The sequence below is a fragment of the Canis aureus genome, chromosome 1 (genome assembly GCF_053574225.1).
Source record: "Canis aureus isolate CA01 chromosome 1, VMU_Caureus_v.1.0, whole genome shotgun sequence".
Classification (NCBI taxonomy): domain Eukaryota; kingdom Metazoa; phylum Chordata; class Mammalia; order Carnivora; family Canidae; genus Canis; species Canis aureus.
In genome coordinates this window covers 10658800-10680909 of record NC_135611.1, presented here as the reverse complement: position 1 = coordinate 10680909, position 22110 = coordinate 10658800, and positions in this window count along the sequence as shown.

Here is a 22110-nt window from a genome sequence, read left to right as displayed (position 1 = left end):
TTAATTTGAAAACTATCTTTGTAAATCAGATTAGCCAGTTTTATATTTAAAATACATACTTTTATTGTATATGGAATTATTTCATTAATCAACTGTACTTTAAAGGACACTTTACTATTTCAATCATAATTGTTAAATTATGAATATCAAAATTAAGAAGAGTATGGATTACTTAAACACAATATATACTTTATAGAATTTGAATGGAAGATAGAATTTGCAAAAAATTAATCCTGCATACTCCAAGAATATTGAAGGCAATGATCTAAAATATTTTTGATGAAAACACTTTTTTACAACTCTTTTGATCTGCCATATTCATAATGTGGAAAATAAAGAATGTGTTTTGAAAATATGAAAACTTAATAGCTAAGATTGATTATTAGTTTCAACATGCTTGTTGATACTCTGATGTTATGAGTAAGGAAATAACATGTTCCTTATGTCAGTTTGGTAGCAATTTTGTTCCTGTGGAAAATGGATGTGCCTCACTGGCTCTGCCATAATGGAGTCTGCAGGGATTCTGGTGTTCCCAGCACCCTACAGAATCTTATACTGATCCACTATAGTATATCATCTTGACCTGGAGTGCATAAAATCTGAAATTTCAGGAACTTGTCAGTGTCTAGCCTCCAAAGTTAAAGACTGGATGCAAATTCTTATAATTCTTACCACTTATAATGATGCATGAAGATTGGTACATCACACTAAATCTTAGAGAAACATTATATCACCATTTGGATGTACTACTTCAAGCCATTTATCAAGGCATTTAGAAAGGCTCATCTATGAATGAAAGTAAGAGAAATAGAAGGCTCTTTAGCCAGTGCAGGCTGCAATGCAAGCAGTTTGGATACTGGGTCCCTTTACACCAGCAGACCCAATGTTTCTCGAGGTATCTGCAGCTGCTCAGCATGCTATGTGGAACCTGTGATAAAGTAATAGGTTTGCTGCTACACACACTAGGGCTAGAAAAGATTATGTCTTAAAAGCAGAGAATCATGGGAATGCCTCTTTTTTTTGCAACATATTGAATGGTAATAGGTAATGCAAGAGTTCAACAACCATTGCAGGCAGGACAACTATGTACTTTCAGATATGCTAGGGATAAAGAATCCAGGAAGCGGAAACATGGAATGGCCGTTGGAAGAATTAAATCACCAATAACAACTCTGATTTTCTGATAAACCCATTAAAGAAATAACAATGACAATTCCTGCCCATTTTTTTCTCTTTTCTTTGTTATGTGTTATCTGTACATATGCACATTGACTAATATCCTACCCACTCTCTTCCCCTAATTATTATATGTAGGACATTTGTGGAGTGGTTGAATTTTCAAATTTCCTTCATGTTACAGAATATCAAAATGCTAATATGACTGAACTAGACGAGGAAGAAATAATCATCAGAAATCTGAACTGGATGCAGATCCATGGCTGATGCGATGTGAGACTCTTCATTTTGTTAAGAAAATGCACTTGTTTTCATTCTTGAAAGTGAAATTATATTTTCCTAGGATGGGGGACTAGACCTCTTATTTCTATTGTTTAAGTATAATTATTATTATTTATTATTTTGAGATAGTGTGTGCACACGCTTGAGTGGGGGAGGGCAGGGGGAGAGCGAGAAAGAATCTTAAGCAGGCTCCTCACCCAGTGTGGAGTCTGACCTAGGACTCAATCCCAGGACCTGAGATAATGACCTACGCCAAAATCAAAAGTTAGGTGATCAACCAACTGAGCCAGCCAGATGCCCCTCTATTGATTAGGTCTAAAATAAGGTGTCTGCTTTTATTGGGAAATTTATGGGTGAATTATAGAAAACATTTTTAAGTTTGGGTTGCCTAAATTATGTTGAAATCTTTCCTTGTGTTTTGAGGTTTCCTTGTGTTTTGAGGGTTGCCTAAATTATGTTGAAATCTTTCCTTGTGTTTTGAGGTTCCTTGTGTTTGAGGTTCTACATGTCTGCAGAGAACTTGATAACCCATTTCTCAGTTTCCCTTGCCACTAGAGGTTTACACATGTGACTTAGGAAATGCCATACTAGCATTCCCTGGGAAAGTTAGATTCACTAGCAAGTTTATGAGGAAATAGAACATGTGGCATCCTTCTGGTGTGAGTGGTTTCAGGGGCAGCAAGCTCCTGTGAGAAGGTGCAAGCACCGCATTCCACATTCCACTGTGTGCTTCATTCCCATTAAACTGTGCTTCCATGGTCTCTTCCAGAAGCACTCAACGCTTAAGAGCAGTTAAGCTTAATTTCTTTTTATCACTTGCATTCTAACTCTTCTGTGTAGTCCATCCTACTGAAATCGAAGATCAAACTTTCTGGAACCATGCCGATATTATTTAAAAGTGAAAAAAAAAATCTGAGGTTGCACGGGGAAAAATAACATTGAGATATTTAACAGATGCAAACATCATGGTATTTCATGGTGCAATGGGAGGGAAAGAAATGACCACAGGTGACCCCAAGTGAGTTATTTGACTTCCCTTAGCCACACTTCTTTCAACCATGAAAATAAATGGATCTATCAATAAATACTTACGGTAATTATGTATGGTAAAGTACAAATAGAAATGCTTACCAACGATCATGGCAAATGGTGTGCATTCTGTAAATGTTCATCTTTTTTCATACCCCTAAGGATCAATTAATAGTTTATACATCTACTGCAGTAGATTAATTGGCATGAATGACAGGACAATGTAAAGAATATATGGGTAAAAGAGAACATGAGATAACATTTCTTCTGACTGCATTCTATCCTGAATACAAAAGGGATACTGAATATGAAATCTTGATTTTCCTAGTGAACTGTATCAATTTTTGGTAAGTCATATATTTCACAGGATCTTAGATTCCTCTTCTGAGAAGTGAACCATTTGGGTCATCTGATTCCAAAGTCCCTTTCAGCTTCACAGAATTATATTTATTAGTGATAAATATATATTTCTCTATAGTTACTTGAATTCGCTTCTTAGAATACGAAGGTATAATTTAATTCTTATGTTTGTTTTGTATTCTTTAAAACCTGATTTTTGTTTTACAAAATTTATATAATGTAACTCAGACATGATATTTCATCTATTCTGTGTTTTTTGGAGCTAGCCTAAATAAAAAAAAAAGAAGAGTCTTCATTTTTCCTACTCTTTATATAGAGTAAGGCCATCATATGGTTATTTGTTAATGATCTCCTTAAGTTTCTTACATAATGAAATCAATAGAAATATGATAATTTCTGTTCTGTCCTCAGAAATCAAGTAGCATATTCCTTGAGCACATTTTTTAAGAGTAACTCTACAATATTTACCCTGCTTCAGAACTGGGGGGACAGCTTTGCTTTCCTATTTATAAAGCAAAAGAAATCTAGCAGCAAAGTACTTTAACTTCTTGTCTAACCTCTTTTAAAATCCTATCTGCATCTGTCCTATCTTTGTGTTGCTTCCTCTGATCCCAGAGCACCTTCCTGTCAGGACAAATCATTATCTGTGCTCTAGCTCAATCACATCTCTGGGATTTCATTTGTTATTTCCTCTTTCTCTAGTAGGACCCAGTGGTGAGCTTGTTAAGAACCCAGATCCAGCACACCTGGGTAGCTCACTGGTTGAGCATTTGCCTTTGGCTTAGGTCATGATTCCTGGGTCCTGGGTTCGAGTCCCTCATGGGGCTCCCCACAGGAAGCCCTCTGCCTATGTCTCTGCTTCTCTCTGTTTCTCTCATGAATAAATAAATAAAAGAAAAGAAAAAGAAAAAAGAAAAAAAGAAAAAAAAGAACCAAGCTTCAAAGTTAGTCTCTACTACTAGCTGCACAAACTTGGGCATATTATTTAGAATTCTGTTTCCTCAGCTGTAAAATATGATAAAAATATAACTTCTCTGATACAGCTTTTGGTGAGCATTAAATGAGGAACTTCTAAAGTACTTAGAAGGAGACCTCAGTAAATATTGGCTGCCATTCTATCCCTGACCTGTCCTTCTCTACCAGATTTGTAACCTGAACTTGCAAGCTTGTAGTCTCTTCCATCATAGAAATATCACTTTGCTTTTCCTTTTTCATTTGGACACTGCCTTAAGTTGTTCCTTTTATTCCCATCCACAAAGAATTTACATTTACTGGCTTCACTCAGTCTACCGTGGAGTCCTACTGATTTTACCTCCCATTTCTAAAACAAATCCTCTCTTCTCTATGTCACTCCTCTAACTCATACTTTTATTATCTCTCACCTAGTCTAGGCCAAGAGGCTGCTTTGAAATAGAAGTGCAATTTTATCCTAAAGAAATACATAATTAAGTAAAAAAGAGTCATAAGAAACTGAAGATATGGCCATATGCATCTACAATGATGTAGATTTAATTTATAATTAAGAAGTTACCACATTATATTACAAGATTTGATGACTTTCTATTATTTGGCAATTTTGAAAAAAGAAATATGATGGCAGATTCCAGCACTGGAAATCATCCCATCTTAATTGTTTATTAGGTAAACCAGGAGGCAAACATGGATGATACGATAGTACTCTTCATTAGGGAGACACTTTGCTTCCAAACATTTTAATGCAATCTGCCCTTAGAACTAGCAATATTTATCTTATTTTTATTTTTCGGTTTATTAAATAAATAAATTATTATTATTTAATAAACAGACTATTTATCTGTTAACAAAATATGCTTTTGTAACTCTTCACCATAGCATATAGTAGTGAAGACAAAAAATGGCTGGTTTTCACCAGAAGATTAACTAACAGACAAATAAATTATGATCTTATTAGTAGTTCTGTTGCAAAGAATAATTCTAACTTATTTTGAAGGTATATCTTTTATAACATTAATAGCTATTTCAATGTCAGATGTATATTTGGATTTTCAGGTCTCGCATTTTATTCAAATGTCTTAGAATCATCATTTTATCGCTACTTATTCCTTCACACATATACACACACACACAAATTTTTAAAGTTAGTGTTCTATATCCACTGACTATTTTTCCCCATCCATGCAAGTAAGCTTTTGAAATATAAATTTGTCTTCCAACAGTCTTGTAAAATGGTTCTGTTGTATTAAATTAAGTCATTTAAATTCTCCTGTCTTTCTTGGGTAATGTGAAATAATCTCTCCCTGATTTTGCCCTATCTTCCTATTACTTTTTGATTTCTTGATGTTGGCATATTTACTCCCTCTTGTTCTCAAAATCAGTGTCAAAGAGAAGACTAACCAATTATTTTCTAACATACAATGTAACGTTTCTAAAATTTAATTCATAATACATTCTACCAACTGCCACATCTTTCCAGTTTTTCAGTAAAATAGATTCAATCCAAGAATTACACTAGCACAAAATGCATACAAAACGATTAAACAATAAATTCCCAGTAGCTTCAGGCAAGGATGGAGGGGGAATGAGCCATTTGGATATGTAGGAAATAATCCAGCATGTGTGGACTTCTGCTTGGTGCAGAGTCAAGGTCAGGCTCGTTTTAGAAGCTGTTCCTGACAAAAAACCAAGAGCCATAAAATCATCCCACCAACAAAGAACCACTCAAGGACAATTTTGAGGTAACTGAAGCGAGGACAATAAACAATGCGAAGAAACAAATCGAGGTGTTCCGGGAGATGACAGACTGCTGAGAAAGATATAGAGCAGAAATCCCAAGCACACTCCAAGTACACAGAAGCTACTCCTTGGTCAGAAGTAACTGGCAGCAATCACTCCAGAGTAAGGATTCCACTTATATTGTGCTTTACAGAGGAGAGGCACTTAGAAGTTAAAAATACAGCTGGTGTTGAATCCCTATGTTGTAGACCTGAAACTAATATAATGTGTCAACTACACTTCAAGAGAAAGATACAGCTGATGCCAACTGTCAAGTGTATCTGCCAATTACAGCCAAAGATAGAATTTTCTATAAATAATAGCAAATTTTTTCCTCATTTGGTATACTTGCTTGGGAAGAACAAAGTTGACTGTTTAGCTTTGTAAGAAAATGAGACACCATCACCATCACTTGGCATTGACAAGGCTACACACCACCTCCCAAAGAACCAGACATTGCACCACTGTGCTTGCTCACATACCAACTGACCTATTGTGACCATCCTTTATACCTCTCATATCCAGTTCACAGTTGAGTGCATCTAATCGGTGTAACATTGGCAACATGCCTTCTCACTGCAAGGAAGTGAGCAAATTCGGTATTTAGATATTCACTTTGAGAGGGTGGGACATACAATGTATGAAACAATTGTTTTAAGGGAAGGTTCAACAAATGCTGGTCAGTCAAGAATAAATTATGGCTACCTTGCTCCTAACACAGGGAAACGATCATTCTTGTGAAAGGTGCACCAAGTGGCTAGAAGTCAACCTAGATGTGAACAATGAGAGAAGTCAACATAAACTAGACTACCGGTCCTCAGACTTTCACATGCATGGAAATCACCTGAAGGGCTTGTTAAAATACCGATTGCTCAGCTGCAGCCCAGTTTCTGCTTCAGAGGCCTGGCATAAGATGGGATGTTCTACAGTTGTAACAGACTCCCAGATACCTTGATAATGATAATCCCAAGGATAAATTCTGAGAACCATTGGACTTCCAGATTATAAATATTTCCTTCGGTAATACCTGGTTAACATTTATGCAAATTCAATCTTAATGTTGAATTAAAAGCCAGTAGTAAAAGAAAATATGAGTTATTGGTAATTTTATATTTTTAAATCAAGATACTTTAAAGTGTGTATTTTTTCAAGAGTTTTTTTGGAGCAGTTCTAGGTTCACAGCCGAAGTTGGGAGAAAAGCGTAGAGAATTCCTAGCTCCCATTGTCTCCACGCACACGGCCTCCCACATTAGCACCATTGGTCACCAGAGTGGCACATTTATTATGGTGGATAAACTTTCATTGATACATCATTATCACCCAAAGTCATTATTTTACCTTAGGGTTCATTCTTGGTGTTGCATATTCTATGGGTTATGACAAGTCCATCATTATAGTATCATACATAGTAGTTTCACCACCCTAAACATCCCCTGTGATCCACCTGTTTATTCTTTTCCTATCTCTATCACAATGATCTTTTTACCGTTTCCAGAATGTCATATAATAATCATATAGTATGTACTCTTTACAGATTGACTTATTTATGCTCAATAACATGCATTTAAGCTTTCTCCATATCTTTTCATAGCTTAACAGCTCATTTTTTAGGGTGCTGAATAATATTCCACTATCTGGATGTATCACAGTTTATTTATCTATTCACCTACTGAAAGACATTTTAGTTTTGACAATTATGAATAAAACTGCAATAAACAAATATCCATGTGCAGGTTTTCATGTGGACATGTTTTCACCTTTGAGTAAATGCCAAGGAATATGATTGTTGGCTCATATGATAAGAATATGTTTAGTTTTGTAAGAAAGCAGTAAAATGTCCTGAAAAGTGGCTATAACATTTTGCATTCCCACCAGCATGAATGAGAGTGCCACATCCTTGTCAGCATTTGGGGTTGTCGGTGTCCCAGATTTTGGCCATTCCAGCAGGTGTACAGAGAGATCTCCTAGCTGTGTTAATTTGCATTTCCTGGATGGCATGATGTGGATCATATGACTTTTCAATTAAACCTGTTACTGGGCAGCCCAGGTGGCTCAGCAGTTAGTGCAGCCTTCGGCCCAGGGCATGATCATGGAGACCCGGGATCGAATCCCATGTCGGGCTCCCTGCATGGAGCCTGCTTCTCTCTCTGCCTGTGTGCCTCTCTCTCTCTCTCCCTCTCTCTCTCTCTCTCTCTCTCTCTCTCTCATTGTCTCATGAATAAATAAACAAAATCTTGAAAAAAATAAAAAAATAAACCTGTTACTATCTATATGCATTCTGGGCTTAGAGAAGTCTTTCAAGGAATGCTAAAGGTATGTATCTGCACCAGATGTGTCTAATCTGCCAGCAGCTTTCAGAATTCAAAAAGTATAACAAAAGTAGACCAGGCACATATTTCTATTGGGTACATTAAATGTCATAATATGAAACTTTAAAATAATTTGTTATTTCAGGGAGGTTTTCTTATTTATTTATTTATTTATTTATTTATTTATTTATTTATTTATTTTAAGGGGAGGTTTTCATAACTCAGGAGAGAAATTGGAGCCAGCAGGCCCAAGTGTTAATTTTACAGATCTTATGAATTTTGGAAACCATGTTATTGTGACTGTACCACCAGGGGTGCCTGGGTGGTACAGTCAGTTAAGCATGCGACTCTTGGTTCCAGCTCAGCTCATGATCTCATGGTTGTGAGATCAAACCCCACATCTGGCTCCACACTCAGCATAAAGTCTGAAGTCTGCTTGAGATTCTCTCTTCCTCTCTCTCTGCCCCTTCCACTCAAGCTGTCTCTCTAAAAATAAATAAATCTTATAAAAAAACCACAATGCACCAGATAGAAATGAATATGCTCTATTTTCATTTTTATATTTTGTAAATAAAAGCTCATATATCTATCTGAGATTCTCTAATGAAAATGAAACATTTCTATTGACACATAATCTGCCTAATAGACACAGAAATCTGTGTCTAGGGACTAAAATGAGGATTATTATATAACAGAATAGTAGTTAACTATTATCTTTATTATTTTCCCCCTCTAGTTTATGCATTTCAGAAAGAGGAAAACGACCCATTATGGTGAGGATTGCTGGCTACGTTTTGATTGGCATTGTCAGATATTATTATAATTGCCCTTCCTGCTTCCTAAACAGTAATGAAGCTTCAAAGTCACATATGATTGTTTGCCAATGAAAATAATATTTCCTCTCTTTTCATAGACATTATTTTCCTGTTGTTAATTATTCTGAATGGAGTGCAGTTGTTTCAAAGCCAAAAAAAATCCCCCATTAAAAAAATTGCTCAGGAAATTTTGAGGTTTAAAAGTTATTTTGTTCACAAGTTTGAGAGAAGCATGGCATTTCTCAAGGCAGAGAGTTCTTGATCAAATATCGTTCTTACTGGATACATTCGAGTTTTCAATTAGGTACATGGGCATAATAAATTATGCATTCATATTACCTATAATGCTGAATTTCTGCACCTTGAGATAATGGTTAGCCCCTGGTGATAATTACACAACAGATGGTTCCTCCTGAAGCAGAACAACACATATCATGCAATTTAACCATGAAGAAAATGAAGAGAAGGGTTATAAAAATAAATGGAGATAGGCATCTGATTAAGGGACGGTGCAGAGCAATATGTTGAGTCAGACACAAATAAACATTCATCCCCCCCGCCCCCATATACTTGGCTGATTTTCATAGCAACATCACAGGCAACAAGTTAAACAAACCTCTCTTGATTGTGTCCATCATCATGGGCAACATATATTGCAAAAATCCGATTTTTGTTTTAATCTGCTTCTTACAGTTTTCAAACTATGATCTTAGCTATTTTAGGTTACTAAAGCATAAACAATACCTTTCTGATGGAAGGGATTCAAAAGATATTTGTTTTGTTTATGAGGAAAAGTCAAATGCCCTCATTATTTTTTCACTTTTTAAGAGTCATTTACTTATTTTAAAGAGAGAGAGAGCGAGAGAGAGTGAGAGCACATGTGCACTTGAGAGCATGCAAGCAGGGGGAGGGGCAGAGGGAGAGAGAGAAAGGATCTCAAGCAAACAAGACTAAGCATGGAGCCCAAGGTGGGGCTCAATCTCCCAACCCTGGGATTGTGACCTGAGCTGAAATCAAGTGGCTGATGCTCAACTGACTGAGCCACCAGGTGCCCCTTAAATGCCCTCTTTTTGAAAGCTTTATTGAGACATAAGTCATATATCATAAATTTTACTCTGTAAAGTGTCCGATTCAGTGTTTTTTAGTGGTTTTATATCCACAGCATTATGCACCATCATTACTGTCTGTCATTCCAACACCCCATAAGAAACCTTGTATGCATTAGTAGCTACTCCTCATGCCCCCATACCCACTCAATACTTCTCTCCCAGTTTTAGAGAAGCAACCCTATACTTTCTGTTCTACAGACTTGCCTATTTTAGATATTGCATATAAATGGAATCATACAATATTGCTCGTTTTTGACTAACTTCTTTTACTCGGCATATTTTTTAAGGTTTATCCATGTTCTGGCATGTATCAATGCCTCACTTATCTTTATGGTGGAATAATACTCCCTTGTATGAATACACTAAATTTTATTTATTCCTTAGCAGATGGATGGTTTTGGCTATCATGAATAGTACTCTATGAATATTAGTGTACAAGCTTTTGTGTAGACATACCTTTCAAATTGTCTTGAATATATAGCTAGGAGTAGAAGTGCTGGATCTTAAGGTAACTCTAGTTTAAAAGTTTGAGAAAATGCCACTTCATTTCAAAAGCCCCTGCACTGTTCTACATTTTCACCAGCAATATAGGAGGGTTTCAATTTCTCCACAGTCTCACTAACACTAGTTATTGACTGTCTTGGATTTTAGCCATCCTAGTGGGTATGAAGTAGTTACTTCTCCTGATTTGAATTTGATTTCCCTAATGACTAATGATACTGAGCATCTTTCCATGTGCTTCTTGTGTATTGTGCTTATTTGTATAACTTCTTCAGATGACTATATCTTCAAATGTTTTTCCCATTTTTTAGTTTTTTTTTTTTTTTTATCTTTCTGTTACTGAGTTGTAAGAGTCCTTTATATATCCTACCTATAAATCTCTTATCAGATACAGGATTGCAAAAATTTTCTCATTCTGTATGCTGTCACTGCGCTTTCTTGTTGGTATTCTTTGAAGCCAGTTTTTGATTCTGATGAAGCCAAATTACCTTTTTTCTTTTGTTGCCTCTGCCTTTTGGTATTGTTTCTGTGAAATCAATGTCTAACTCAAAGCCACAAAGATACACTCCTCTGTTCTTTACTGAGAATCGTACAACTTCAGACCTTATCTTTAAATCAGTGATCCATTTTGAGTTAATTTTCATGTACATATGCAATAGGGATCCATCTTGACTATTTTGCTTGTGACTATCCCATTATCTCAGCACCATTTTGTTAAAAGGCTGTTCACATTCCTTATTGAATTGATAATTGCTTCATGATAGATGAAGTTTAAGCTCTTCTACAAGAGTTTACATGTAGAGGATAATGAGAATAGAAGCTAAGTAGAAAAGGTAAAATGGCTGTGCAGTCTTGGCTTTTTTTGTTCTAAGATCCAATCCTTTCCTCTTCCCTATTATTTTTTATTTTTATTCTTTTTCATTTATTTATTTATTTATATTTATTTATTTATAAGAGGTGGGGAGCACCCACCTCTTATTATTTATTTATTTATTTATTTATTTATTTATTTTTATTTTTTATTGGTGTTCAATTAGCTAACATACAGAATAACCCCCAGTGCCCGTCACCCATTCACCCCCACCCCCCGCCCTCCTCCCCTTCTACCACCCCTAGTTCGTTTCCCAGAGTTAGCAGTCTTTACGTTCTGTCTCCCTTTCTGATATTTCCCACACATTTCTTCTCCCTTCCCTTATTTCCCTTTCACTATTATTTATATTCCCCAAATGAATGAGAACATATAATGTTTGTCCTTCTCCGACTGACTTACTTCACTCAGCATAATACCCTCCAGTTCCATCCACGTTGAAGCAAATGGTGGGTATTTGTCATTTCTAATAGCTGAGTAATATTCCATTGTATACATAGACCACATCTTCTTTATCCATACATCTTTCGTTGGACACCGAGGCTCCTTCCACAGTTTGGCTATCGTGGCCATTGCTGCTAGAAACATCGGGGTGAAGGTGTCCCGGCGTTTCACTGCATTTGTATCTTTGGGATAAATCCCCAATAGTGCAATTGCTGGGTCGTAGGGCAGGTCTATTTTTAACTCTTTGAGGAACCTCCACACAGTTTTCCAGAGTGGCTGCACCAGTTCACATTCTCACCAACAGTGCAAGAGGGTTCCCTTTTCTCCGCATCCCCTCCAACATTTGTTGTTTCCTGCCTTGCTAATTTGCCCCATTCTCACTGGTGTGAGGTGGTATCTCATTGTGGTTTTGATTTGTATTTCCCTGATGGCAAGTGATGCAGAGCATTTTCTCATATGCATGTTGGCCATGTCTATGTCTTCCTCTGTGAGATTTCTCTTCATGTCTTTTGCCCATTTCATGATTGGATTGTTTGTTTCTTTGGTGTTGAGTTTAAGAAGTTCTTTATAGATCTTGGAAACTAGCCCTTTATCTGATACGTCATTTGCAAATATCTTCTCCCATTCTGTAGGTTGTCTTTGAGTTTTGTTGACTGTATCCTTTGCTGTGCAAAAGCTTCTTATCTTGATGAAGTCCCAATAGTTCATTTTTGCTTTTGTTTCTTTTGCCTTCGTGGATGTATCTTGCAAGAAGTTACTGTGGCCGAGTTCAAAAAGGGTGTTGCCTGTGTTCTCCTCTAGGATTTTGATGGAATCTTGTCTCACATTTAGATCTTTCATCCATTTTGAGTTTATCTTTGTGTATGGTGAAAGAGAGTGGTCTAGTTTCATTCTTCTGCATGTGGATGTCCAATTTTCCCAGCACCATTTATTGAAGAGACTGTCTTTCTTCCAATGGATAGTCTTTCCTCCTTTATCGAATATTAGTTGACCATAAAGTTCAGGGTCCACTTCTGGGTTCTCTATTCTGTTCCACTGATCTATGTGTCTGTTTTTGTGCCAGTACCACACTGTCTTGATGACCACAGCTTTGTAGTACAACCTGAAATCTGGCATTGTGATGCCCCCAGATATGGTTTTCTTTTTTAAAATTCCCCTGGCTATTCGGGGTCTTTTCTGATTCCACACAAATCTTAAAATAATTTGTTCTAACTCTCTGAAGAAAGTCCATGGTATTTTGATAGGGATTGCATTAAACGTGTATATTGCCCTGGGTAACATTGACATTTTCACAATATTAATTCTGCCAATCCATGAGCATGGAATATTTTTCCATCTCTTTGTGTCTTCCTCAATTTCTTTCAGAAGTGTTTTATAGTTTTGAGGGTATAGATCCTTTATTTATTTATTTATTTATTTATTTATTTATTTATTTATTTATTTATTTATTTATTTTGTATTGCAACTGAGATAAGGCTTAATAGCTGTGCCTCCCAGACTTCCATGGCTAGGTATAGTCAAGGTCAACAACAGAAGACCATAGGATGGCAGGAAAGAACCAGCTCCTACTCACTCCTGGGAAGCATCTCTGGCAGCTGTTCCATCTTTTTTATGTTTCAGGTCTTGATGAACAGAAGTGCTCTGATTCCGACCTCTTGGTTGTGGTAGCACTGAAACTACTCCCTTAGTTCCAGTAATAGCTTTTCAGCCCAAACACAGCCACAGCTTTTTGCTTTTGTTAATCTTGAGGTCACTTCCTTGTCCTTAATTTGGACTTTTAGCTCTTTCACGATGTATCTAAGCAACACCTTGTATTAAAATCCTTCTGCTTGAAAATTTAGAGTAGTTGTCTTCTCTTGTTTATTCCCCGAGCACACTGACCTACCAGAAGTGAAATCAAAGGGCAAAGCAAGAAATGTTATAGGATTTCTTCTCCTTTAGTGTCGTGGCTCTTGGTCACACTGCTTGAAGTAATGAAGAGGTACACCGATGAAGAGTGGTGGGCGGCAAAGCAAAGTTTATTGAGCCACAGTAAAGTTATTGGAGATAGTACAAAGCTCCCAAAGAGAGAGGGGACCTGCTAGGGATTGCCACTGGAGTTTCTAAGTCTAGGGGTTTTTATGGGCTTGTTGCCAGGCTGTTTTAATTTGATTAACCCTCCTTGTCCTGTCATCCAATCAAGATTTTGTCATCTACCAATCATGTAAGAAAGGGTGGAGGACTCCTTATAAAATCTTCTTAAGGGTGATTTTCTTTTGGGGGCACCTGGGTGGCTTAGTGGTTGAGCAACTGCCTTTGGCTCAGGTTGTGATTCTGGGGTCCTGGGATCGAGTTCCACATCAGGCTCCCCGCAGGGAGCCTGCTTCTCCCTCTGCCTATGTCTCTGCCTCTCCCTGTGTCTCTCATGAATAAATAAATAAGATCTTTAAAAGAAAAAAAAAAAAAAAAGGATGATTTCCTTTTAGGGCAGTTGGAGAGACTCTTGTCCCTAACTGCCTTCCTCCCAACTATCCTTCATGAGAAATATATGTTTCCTCAAATGTCCATCTGATTTTTTTTTTATCCCACTTTATGTCCCTTATCAAGATGGAACCGTACAAATTTTAACTCAGGCTCAATGAATCTACAGAGTCTGGTATTGATTCTGTCTAGGGTTTAGGGATTGAAGTAGTCTACTTTAAAATTAAGGAAACTCACTTCTGTGTCAAGTCCTAGTTCAATTTCAACTTCATTTTTATTTCTTTCATGTTTCTGAAACAAGTCTCCTAACCAACAGAACTCCACACACAGTTTCCCAGGTCGTATGCTAGTTCTGATACCCAACTGCTTTTCATGTCCATTGTTGGATCCTAGTCCTAGGTCTCCTTAAAGTTTTCTGTTAGGATAAAACTTTTAAAGTTTCCAATACTTCTAATTCAACTCGATTTGACTTGATTTGATATAATACACATTTTAATGCACCTAACATATGCCAGGCTTTGTGCTTAGCTCTGGGAAACAGACATTTACTCCTCATAAAGGACCCAGAAAATAGTAGGAGAGAGGTGAAGTAAAAATCACAAAAAATATTACATACTATATCAGGACTAAATATATGACCTATGTTATAGGAAATTCCAAGATTTAGTGAAAGCTACTTGTCTCTTAACAAATAATTATCAATACAGATTTTTATCTTACAATCTAGACAAACTTCCAAACTTTATAATTCATAACACTTCAAATCCTGCAAACCCTCTCCCTCTTTCTGTATATGTATATATACATTTACATATATATACACAGCTGCTATATATATACACATACAGAGAAAGAGAGATTGTCAAGGCCAGACTTACATAAGAATGAAATTAAGTGCTACCGAGCCAAGTTTATGATAAAATTCTAAAATCAAACCCACTTTTAGCACTTACATTTATTACATTTAGCACAGATCTTGCTATATAGTTATTATGAGCACGTTAAACATATAGTTAGAGATCACAGGTCTTTCAAACCTGCTTCATTTGACAGCTTTATTGGAGGGTGTCTTTTTATATACATTATGTTGAATGAATATCTTATAAAAATGATTTCTTCTTTTTAATTACTATTAAATTGCATTTTCCTTCTCTAAGGATAAACCTCTTCAGGTTAACAGAAATTTTTCAACCTAATAGGGAGTATATGTTATCAACTTTGATGTGTACATCTTTCTTGTCAAAATGTACTGGCTTTAAAACTTAAGTTGCAACTCTGTGTGTACCTGTCATTTATAATATGCATCATCTGTAGATGACCTTATACAAGAAATAGCAACTCCATGCACTAGCTAACCGACTTTTGGCCTTTCATTACAAATCAAACATAAGTATACAAAATGATTTTTTTTTCATTTTTACTAATTTAATATATTTACTTCTCATCTATTTTTAATTTTTATTCTTTACATCTGGTTTACAGATTAATAATCTTAGAAACATAAACATTAAAATACCATAATTTTTTCACCATAAAAATTAATATTTTTGTGCTCCGGGGCCTGCGCTGTTGGATTCGAGCTCCCGGTGGCGCAGCCACCCCCGAGCCCCTCTGAGCTGCTCCAGGTCCCCCAGTGCTCGCTGCAGCCCTTAGGGAGCTCAGCGCACTCTCCCTGGGGGCAGGTGCCTGTTAGTGTCCCCGGGAGCCTGAGGAGGAAAGACTATCCATTGGAAGAAAGGCAGTCTCTTCAATAAACGGTGCTGGGAAAATTGGACATCCACATGCAGAAGAATGAAACTAGACCACTCTCTTGCACCATACACAAAGATAAACTCAAAATGGATGAAAGATCTAAATGTGAGACAAGATTCCATCAAAATCCTAGAGGAGAACACAGGCAACACCCTTCTTGAACTTGGCCACAGTAACTTCTTCCAAGATACATCCATGAAGGCAAGAGAAACAAAAGCAAAAATGAACTATTGGGACTTCATCAAGATAAGAAGCTTTTGCACAGCAAAGGATACAGTCAACAAAACTCAAAGACAACCTACAGAATGGGAGAAGATATTTGCAAATGACGTATCAGATAAAGGGCTAGTTTCCAAGATCTATAAAGAACTTCTTAAACTCAACACCAAAGAAACAAACAATCCAATCATGAAATGGGCAAAAGACATGAAGAGAAATCTCACAGAGGAAGACATAGACATGGCCAACACGCACATGAGAAAATGCTCTGCATCACTTGCCATCAGGGAAATACAAATCAAAACCACAATGAGATACCACCTCACACCAGTGAGAATGGGGCAAATTAACAAGGCAGGAAACCACAAATGTTGGAGAGGATGCGGAGAAAAGGGAACCCTCTTGCACTCTTGGTGGGAATGTGAACTGGTGCAGCCTCTCTGGAAAACTGTGTGGAGGTTCCTCAAAGAGTTAAAAATAGACCTGCCCTACGCCCCAGCAATTGCACTGCTGGGGATTTACCCCAAAGATACAGATGCAATGAAATGCCAGGACACCTGCACCTCAATGTTTCTAGCAGCAATGTCCACAATAGCCAAACTGTGGAAGGAGCCTCGGTGTCCAACGAAAGATGTATGGATAAAGAAGATGTGGTCTATGTATACAATGGAATATTACTCAGCTATTAGAAATGACAAATACCCACCATTTGCTTCAACGTGGATGGAACTGGAGGGTATTATGCTGAGTGAAGTAAGTCAGTCGGAGAAGGACAAACATTATATGTTCTCATTCATTAGGGGAATATAAATAATAGTGAAAGGGAATATAAGGGAAGGGAGAAGAAATGTGTGGGAAATATAAGAAAGGGAGACAGAACATAAAGACTGCTAATTCTGGGAAACGAACTAGGGGTGGTGGAAGGGGAGGAGGGCGGGGGGTGGGGGTTAATGGGTGATGGGCACTGAGGGGGGCACTTGACGGGATGAGCACTGGGTGTTATTCTGTATGTTGGTAAATTGAACACCAATAAAAAATAAATTTATTTTAAAAAATTATTTTTTTAATTATGAAAGGACATAGTGATTATTATAATTATCACAAAATCTGTGATCACAGTTCGAGATTAGAGTTCAATTTATAAAATTACAGCTTTTGCCCTAAGGTTATAAATTTTAATACAGAAACCCTAGTATTATATTTTATTTTTCCTTTTGGTACTTTTAGTGCTTCATAATTTATGCTACAGTTTTGAATATTGGTAGCTTCTTTCTTTCTTTCTTTCTTTCTTTCTTTCTTTCTTTCTTTTTCTTTCTTTCTTCCTTTCTTCCTTTCTTTCTCTTTCTTTCTTTCTCTCTCTCTTTCCTCCTCTCTCTCTCCCTCTCTCTCTCTCCCTCTCTGCTCTCTTTCCTTTTTCTTTCAGTGATTTCTTTGTAGTTAACAGCAGGCAGCCTCAAAAAAATCATTGACAATTTACTTTTTAAAATTATTCTTAGAACCTTCTTTATTACAAGTGTTCTTAAACACTTCTCTACATGATACTGCAAAATGGGTATAACAACTGACTTGCTATTCAATATCCCTTCCAAACTATGCCTCTGGAAATATACTAGGGAAAAAAAGCTATTAAAAAAAAAATAAAGTGTCTTTAATTTTCCCATCAACCTACCCTGCTAAGCTTTAGAGAAACTATTCTTTTTCAAAGGCAGAACTCTGTAGAACATATAAATGTATTCGATTTTATACCTTTAAATACAACCATCAAAAATATAAGCAAAGGAAACTTAGTAGCAAGTCTTACTAGTATTTTCCTCTCTGGAATCTAAGTGTGACAATAACTGTGCATTTGGAAAGCCCACTGCTTTTTTTTTTTTTTTTAATGAACCAAATGATCATTTCACATTTGAATTTGTAGTTGATTAGAAATGCATTCAACTGTTCCGTTGGTGAATAAGCTCAAAAGAGATTAGGAAATAACTGCTTTAAATGTACTAGTAGATGTTTCATTTAACTCAATAATAGGTTTATAAACCATTAATTTTATATTTCAATCAAGCCTTACAAGATGCTCAAGGATTTTAAAGACAAGTTAACACAGCGTTTATGCTGTATCTGATCCCACCTCTGCCACTTATATGGCTACTTTCCTTCATGTCATGCTTTTGGTTCTTTTATTTTTTTTTAAGATTTCATTTATTTATTCATGAGAGACAAGAGAGGCAGAGACACAGGCAGAGGGAGAAGCAGGCTCCATGCAGGGAGCCCGCAGTGGGACTCAATCCCAGGACCCCGGGATTGTGCCCTGAGCAGAAGGCAGACCTCAACCACTGAGCCACCAAGGAGTCCCCATATTTTTGGTCCTTAATTCTCTCCTAAATGAAAAATTTGAAAGAAATTAATTGATTGATTGTACTTTGCATTGTTTTGAATTCCACTAGTATCAGCTGTGCTAATAGAGAAATCTCTGGAGCAGAGACATTAGGTGATATCCCCAAGGTGGAGAACTCAAAGTCATATATTGATACATTGACAATCCTGATTAAAATTTATTCTTCCTGACCTCTATCCTTCTAACATAGAGTACAGATCACACTTTTCCCACTGTGTGTAATCTCTATGAGCAACATTTCTCTTTTTGTCATTTTTAACTAGAGTTATTGACTTCACCCTTAAACTTCAAATGGCAGTTCCTACTTTGACTAGAAACGGTTTACTTACTATCTACTCAGAAAATTTTTAATTATCCTTTAAGTTATTCAGTATTTCAAAAAATATTTACTAATCATTAAATATGTTTAAGGCAGTGGAGAAAAATTCTGAAATATGACAGCAATAGTTTTTGCAGATATGGAGCTTATGGCCTAATATTTGTGTAACTAATCAAGCCATTCATTACATAATAGATTTATTTAAGTGCAATCATCAATAATGCTATAAATGAAAAATGAGCAGGTACTCCAAGGCTATGTAATCTACTCTGAGCAAGTCAAGAACTAGATCCCTGAGGAGTGATCATTGAAGTGAATTCTAAAGGAAGAAGAGAAATTTACTAGAGAAAGAGGGAGGAAAGTTATTCCTGGAAGAAGTGGAGACCAGAAGGTCAAGGACCTGAAAATATTACACATGGTTGGATTACAGAGAGTAAGGACAATTTTGCAGATCATGATGCCACTAATGTAGTCCAGGGTCAGATTCTTCAGAGACTGGCAAGATGTGCTCAATATTTGGGTCTTTAAGAGCAAAAGAAGGGATTTAGTAGGGAGGCACTTGTTAAGACTTGAACTTGCAAAAGCTCAGCCTGATTGGGCTAAAATGGATGTGTGAGAATTTTCCACTTCCCAGGGATAGATATGGCAATTTAACTAGAATGATAGAAGTGGACATGGGTGTATGTGGATGACTTCTAGAAATAATCAGGAAGTGAATTTTAAAGGACTTGGTGTTGCAGTAGATATCAGAAGACACTAAGTGGCAGGGGGGAAAGAGTACCCCGCAGTTCCCAACTTGATGAATGCCATTCATTATGATAGGGCCTGTGGATGAGGACCAGAGGAAACTCAGTTAGTTCCTCCTTTGTGCTTCAGGGAATGTGTGCCTGTCCACTTGGTGATTATTTAAATCTAATTTTATTAAGGGAGTACCTTTGTGTATATTGAGATTAGGGTCATATAACTGTGTGCTACATGATATCTTACAATTTGTCATAGTTAAAGAAATACTTATCACTTACATCAGAGAGGTGATGAGAAATAAAAGTTAGGAACTCTAGCTTTGGAGCTTGGTACGTATACCAGTGACTTCCTACAGGTAACATAACTAGTAAGTGGTCTAAATGGGATTTAAATACAGTATATCTTTCTACTTAATGGCAAGCAAGGAATGAACATTTTCCTGAATTTTCTTCTCTAGGCTGCAAATTTAACTTTTTCTAGCATCCCTGGAGCTTTTTCTAGTTTCATACTTATAGCTGTCTATTGGGCTCCATTGGTAGGCTGAATAATGGCCCCCCAGATGTCAATATCCCAACCCCTGGCACCTTCCATGAAAAAAGAGACTTTGCAAATGTGATTAAATTAAAGATCTTGGGATCATAGGATTAATCTAGCTCATTAAGTGCATCCAATACAATCACAAGTCTCCTTATAAGAGCAAAAATTCAGTCAGTAGTTGAAGATCTGCCATGACACTGAAGCAAAATGTAGGAATGACACAAGGAAAGGTCAAGGGCCAAGGAATGCAGGTGGCCTCTAGAAGCCACAGGGACATGGGACAGGCTCTCTCCCAGAGCCTCCAAAAGAAGCTAGCCCTGCTGATGCCTTGATTTTTCCCCATAAGACACATTAAGATTTCTGACCTCCATACCTGTAAGCAAGTACATTTGTTTTGTTTTAAGCTACTAAATTAGTGGTAATTTGTAAACAGCCATGGGAACCTGATATAGGCTCCTCTACAGCTTTAACTTGTTAGTTTATGGACTTAAGCATGTAACACTAAACTGAGCACCCACCTCTAACACCACCTTAAATCAACAACCTTTTCAGGTTGATAACATCAGGATAATTCCCGGCATTATCAATGACACTACTCTTTCAGAGTTATGTTCATGTTTTCTCTTTCACTTGTATTTCTAGAAACAGAATCTTGAGTTTATTATAATTAGTAGTAATATTCATCTCATATACCCTACTGTAATATTTGAGTAAAGAGGACATAAACGACTATATTTGCTAAAATTCCCTTCTCCTTTTCTTACTTCTGATTTCGTATTCAAGGCCAGTATCAACTTGTTTCACAAGATTCCCTTCCAGAACCTGCTATCGTATTGTGTTGGGCTTTATATTGTTCCCATTATCTATATTATTTGTTCTTTATCCAATTTTTAGTTCATGCTGATTTTACCCTACCTGCTCCTAAGCCATGGTTAGCATTATATTACACACAGAGGACAAATAAGTAATTTGTTGAAAAAAAACAAAATTTCCTTAATACAAAGTTGAAGAAGTTAACTCCTTCCAAGATGCTTCCTCTGACTCAGCATGACTATTTATAAAATAATTATTAGCATCATTATATATATATTTTGCTAGCTAATCTTTTGCTTGTTTATATATGTCAGCTTTTTGAAGAAATATTTTTCTTTTCTCACCAACTCAGCTCTTACAAGCGGAACATACAGAATATATATTCATATTTTTCTCCCTAAGTACATTTATTTATCATATATTGTATGGCAGGCACTAAGAATAGCAATAAACAAGACAGATACTCTTCTTTTCCTCATGGAATTTGGGGTGTTTATTTTTCTTTTGTTCTATAACTTTAGAATTCATATAGTGGTGAATTCGTTTTACAAGCTGCCTTAACAGATTACCACAAATAGGTGGGCTTGAAGCAACAGAAATGTATTCCCTCCCAGTGCAGGAGGCTAGAAATCCAACATCAAGTCAGCAGGGTTGGATCCTTCTGAGAGTTCTGAAAGAGAATCAGTTCCCTACCTCTCTTGTAGTTTCTGATGGCTTCTGGTAATCCCTAGAATTGCGAGGCTCATAGCTTTACCATCCTAATCTGCTCTCTGTCCTTACCAAACATTTCTCTGTTCTCACACAGTGTTCTCCTCTTCTCATGCAGACACCAATCACACTGCCTTAGCGTAAGCCTTATCTTAAATTAATGGCGTCTGCAAAGACTTTATTTCCAAATAAGATCACATGCATAGGTATTGGAGGTTAGGACTTGAACAGCCTTTTTGGGAGACACAAGGCAACCCATAAAACATGGGTAAAATTTTTAGGAAATAAAGTATATGAAGTCTTACTGAGTTTGGCCCAACAGGAACCAGGGTAGAGAGCTGAGAGTACCCCATTGGCATAAACTGATCTGAACCCCTGATTCAATGACGTGTTCTCAGGCATAAGGGCAAAGTCAATGAACACTAAGATATTGCCAGAAATGACAATGGCCATTGTTGAACCAAACTGGAAAAATACAAAGGCCAAAAAACTTTGAGACCAAAAGTGAGTTGAGGTATAGGAGTC